This window comes from Colias eurytheme, chromosome 18 (assembly GCF_061535395.1).
Source record: "Colias eurytheme isolate Ceu_HAF_F1 chromosome 18, ilColEury1 Martin Lab GWU primary, whole genome shotgun sequence".
NCBI classification, from domain to species: domain Eukaryota; kingdom Metazoa; phylum Arthropoda; class Insecta; order Lepidoptera; family Pieridae; genus Colias; species Colias eurytheme.
In genome coordinates this window covers 8730598-8735881 of record NC_142997.1, presented here as the reverse complement: position 1 = coordinate 8735881, position 5284 = coordinate 8730598, and positions in this window count along the sequence as shown.

Below are 5284 nucleotides of genomic sequence, written 5' to 3'. Positions count from 1 at the left end.
ACACCACACTACAACAAAATTTTAACAATTAATATTAAAAAAGAAATATAATAAATAACTTTTAACAATTAATATTAAAAATTAATATATAAAAGAAGAAAATACTAAGGGGGTTTTTTGAAATTGACAATTAATTAAAAATGACATTGCAATGACGATGCGTTCTTCATTTGTTATTGTTCTATTACTGTAAAAAATGTGTAACTACCTTGTAAGCATAACAAATTCTAAGCTTTTAACACTAGAGCGCTCGCGCCTAAAATTTTCCTTGAGTGCACGCGTGGGTCACATATGTCACCCAATACGACGCACGTTTTTTTTCATAAAAATCGTAGTTAAAAAAGTAAACGAAGTACTTATTTATGAATCAACTTTATTTTTAAGTGATGAAACAAAAAAAATATCAATATTTTCTCATTTTACTTAAATTATGAGCTAAACATAAACCTCTGTGAAAAGTAACTAATTTATTACTTATTGTGATCAATTAGTTTTTTTTACTTTGGAAACTACAAATTTGGTAAAAATAATCATCTAATTATAAAGTTTAAGAATAAGTTGTTCTTATCCAATGAAATTTTATTTTCAACTAGGTTTCCGCCCGCGGCTTCGCTCGTGCAGTCAAAGAAAACCCGCATAGTTCCCGCTCCCGTGGGATTTCCAGGATTGCGTCATTTTCCCGGGATAAAAAGTAGCCTATGTCCTTCCTCGGGTATCAAAATATCTCCATACCAAATTTCATAAAAATTGGTTCAGTTGTTTAGGCGTGATTGAGTAACAGACAGACAGACAGAGTTACTTTCGCATTTATAATATTATAGTATGGATAAAAAATAAGTATGTCCTAGCACTCGAATATGAGTATATTATTTCGATTTTAGTTACCCATAAATTAATAATTTCTTAAAAGTATAAATTGATCATAAGAGCAGTAAAAAATAAAAGCGGTATACTTGATTTTCACTCGTAATTGTATGATTTCAAAAACTTCCTAAAACGCTCGCGCGGGGGACATGCGTCACCCATGTACTTTTATATTTTCGCAGAGTACACTTCGTTGCACCAAGGAAGCTGATACGCTGCTAAAATGTCCGGTGATTGGTAGTCGGGGAATACCTGAGACAACAACACTCAAGCACGATTGTTTAAAAAAATATTTAGCAATATATAGCACTGGGTGACCTATGTCCCCCGCGCGTGCGCTCTAGTGTTAAGGTTTACATAATAAAAATAAGCACATGAAAACCTATTACTGCATTCTAAGGAAAAATGTATGCGTCAATACATCAAATAGAGGACAAAGTCGTTGAAAGCCGCGTTAAGGAATCCGATGAAACAGAAAATTGACGTCGACGCCTTTGCTTCGAAGTTGGTGTTGGAATATGAAAGGCACTTTTGTTGCCTTACATTTGAATGGTGGTAAAATATGGAAAGATTCTGGTTTGCAAACGTCTGGAATGTTCTTTGGTACTGAAAATTGTGTAAAGTGGAATCAAATTAAGATTTTAAAAATCTTATTGATATCGACTTATCGATTGATTATTGTAGTGAAACTTCTTTATCGGGGTTGGAAAAAAATTAAGTGTAAGATTTTTTTCTTATGTGTGACATTTTTCCGTTACGCGCCATCTTTTTCTTATCCCTATCACGCGTGTCACAATATAGTAAATTATGTTTTGAAAAATAAGGTCATGAAGAAGTTTCACTTCTTACGTGTGTACACTAGTACACGCACACTTTTTTTTTGTTATAAGTAAGTCCAGCTTTATTGATTGTTTTTCTATTATGGTTATTAAATGTAAGAAAACTTCTTCCTAACCGTCTTACGAAATCTTAATCTAAAGATATTGATTTAATTTTTTGAAAATTATTTGAATTTAAAATAATGAAGAAGGAAAAGCAAGTTTCAAGAGTCTTACTATCCCTGTCCTTGATAGACATAGATATGACATAGTTCCTTTCCATACACATCGTCAGAACTAAAATGAAACTCGCAAAATTTTAAAATATCTCTCCAACTTAACTCATAGGCTTCAATACTAAAGTGCACTAGCATCTCGTACATTATTTATGGCTGCAATAATCTTGAGTGTTCTTAAGGTTGGTTTCATAATATACGAGCTGTTCCTATTTGAATTCTGTTCTGTGTAATGCATTTTAAACTCAAACTCAAACTCAAACTCAAACATTCATTTATTCAATTAGACTACTATTTAGTAGCACTTTCGAATCGTCATTACATAAGTATTTTTAACATTTACCACCGATTCGGAAGTTCATATAAAATTTACTTGTTGCTGTAGTAATAATATAATGACGGAATCGTTTTGGTTTATCTTATACTAGCTTTCCGCCCGCGGCTTGGCTCGCTCTAAAACCTAATAAATTATATACTAAAACCTTCCTATGAAATCACTCTATCTATTAAAAAACCCCCTCAAAATCTTTTGTGTAGTTTTAAAGATTTAAGAATACATAGGGACATAGGAACAGAAAAAGCGACTTTGTTTTATATCTACTAAGTAGTGACATCAGGGAGTAGCGGAAAAATAGCTTACCTGTGTAGGTACTCTTATCTTTCGAGCTTTGAAAGAAAGTCTTGGTAAGTATATATGGTATCTTATTGTTATTGATATTAATTTTTATCGCAACTGATAATGAAAGAAATTACATTATATAATTTATGGATTGTATATTTTGTAATTACATAATTGTGACCTTAATACATTATCCTATATAATAGACCTAAATATTTTTGAGGATATAGGGATTGCAACTATTTTTTAAATAATAGTGAATCGATCAGGATTAAATTTGGCACAGAGATCAATTCTATAAAATATAATATCTCTAATTAACTATATTTTATGTTGTATTCTTGAAGAAATCTGGTCGCTGAAGTGCCCTGATTTGTCACCATAACTTTTGCTTATTAATAAAATTGAGATCGGAAAAAAGACCTACATCGAGAAAATATGAATTAGCAACTTTGTAACTATAATAACATGACTCGGAAAAACGTATAATTTAAAACTGCAAGCTTGCAGGCTTGCTATTAATTATAGGCTCATTAACAGCGAGCGGATATGATGTTAATTAAACTGATGTTAGAAAAATCTGCTAGCGACAACATCAATTTCTTCGGTAATTAGTGACTTTCAGTTTTGAGACGTTGCTAAGTGTCGTGAATGTAAAGCTTTTTATACGGATTTGGTTGATGCTGGCCAATATAATATAGAAATATTGTGCGTGAAGTCCCATGTCCCCAAGTGGGGTAAGGGGCAGATGCATTATACATCTGTTTCACTGATCGATTTTCTTTAGGGACAAGTAGGTCAGCCTTCTGTGTCCTACCAGACCAAGACATTTTTTTCTTCGTCTCCACCGGGAATCGAACCCAGGACCCCTCGGTGCTACTCTTCGCGCGTCAACAGCTGTACTAAGGAGGCGGTCAAAGATAGATAGAAATATTAGGAATCCGATAATAGTGGTAGTAACTATTTAGTGATCTGTAGTGATAGATAAGATTTTTTTTTGAGAGATTGAAATGTGAAGTTTAGCAAATAGCTTAATTTTACCATGCACCTGGCCGATCTAGTTGTAAAGAAGCACAAGGAAGGACCAAATTCAGGAATTAACATTTCAAATGACGCATTATAATAATTCTTCAAACCAACACGTCCTAATATCGAGCCAAAAAGTTTCCAACTTTAAAATTACAATCGACAATCAATAATATGTTAAACCGAATCAATCATTGCTAGGACCTCCACGCTAACGACCGTGACTACCACGCTATTTAAAACCGTAATACCTTGAAATAAAGTATAATATTCTTTAGTCAAAAAGGAAACTAGTTGGCAAAGCCATCTGTCAAACAAAGTAATTGAATCCGGCAGTTTTGATTTGTGACACTCTGATTGGGCGATTAAGCATTGTCTTTGAATGTCTTTATAAGAAGAGGGTCATTATCCGTCTTACCATCTTTCTTATGTTGCGAATATAATCAATTGTTGAGGTTTCGTGTTTCAAGGAAATATAATCAATTGCTTAGAGAATTAGGTATCTGTTTCTTAATACATATATACTAATATTATAAAGCTGAAGAGTTTGTTTGTTTGTTTGAACGCGCTAATCTTGGGAACTACTGGTCCGATTTGAAAAATTCTTTCGGTGTTACATAGCCCATTTATCAAGGAATATATAGGCTATATAATAAATAATAATATCACCACGATAAGACAAACAGGAGCGGAGCAATGCGGGTGAAACCACAGGGAACAGCTAGTCTATATTATAAGTATAAATAAAATTGTTACTTGGGATAAAAAAATGAGTTATGCGTAGTGATTGATCTAATAATGCTTTCTTTAAATACGTACAATTTATAAGTGTGTGTTATTTTTAGATAAAATGGAAAAGTCCTTACTTTTCCTTACTTACTTTTTTTTAGATAAAGTTTTTTGGTACATTTAGTACGTTTGATCGAGCTGAATGCGTGATTTATTTACCTGACTCAGATTTATTGATGGGTTACCGTGTTGGATTACAAATAAACTTTATTTTAGAGACAGTGTTTGAAGATTTAAGTATGTAGGTACTTTATTTATTTTGTGCCGTTCTTTCTTATTTTTATTTCTTACACCAAACAATTTTATTTCAATGATAGATATAAGGTAGAGAAAAGGCAAATGTTTCATCCCACTCATGTTTCATAGACTATTTCACATATTCAGTATCAATCTGGAATGGAGTTTCTTGCCGGTTCTTCTCCACAGATACTGCTTTCCGAATCGTGGTAAATGTTAAAACTTAAAAATATGTAATGAAGATTCGAAAGTGCTTCTAAAAGAAGTCTAATTGAATAAATAAAAGTTTGAGTTTGAATCATTGATTTTTCTTTGCAGGACCTTCTAAGAGTATGACATATATTTTAATTTCAATCTCCACCTTTACCTTTACTTCTACGAAAATGTAATTAAAATTACTACGAGGGTCATTTTCAAAATTAAACAAACATTTTGCGGAAACTGAGATACTAGCTAGTAACTATTATTTTAGTCATCGTACTAGTTTATTTATCGACTTGTACCTACGGAACTCAATATTGTACGTCAATGTAAATTTCTTCACAAACAAGGTCTGGCAAACTTACACACACTGCAAACAAGAAGGCAACTTATGAGAGGCGGTCTCCGGGGAAATAAGAGGTGCGACAAGGTATTTGTTGTGACGTCACTGTACATTATAAATAGATGTTATTACAAATGTTTTGGTATGGAAA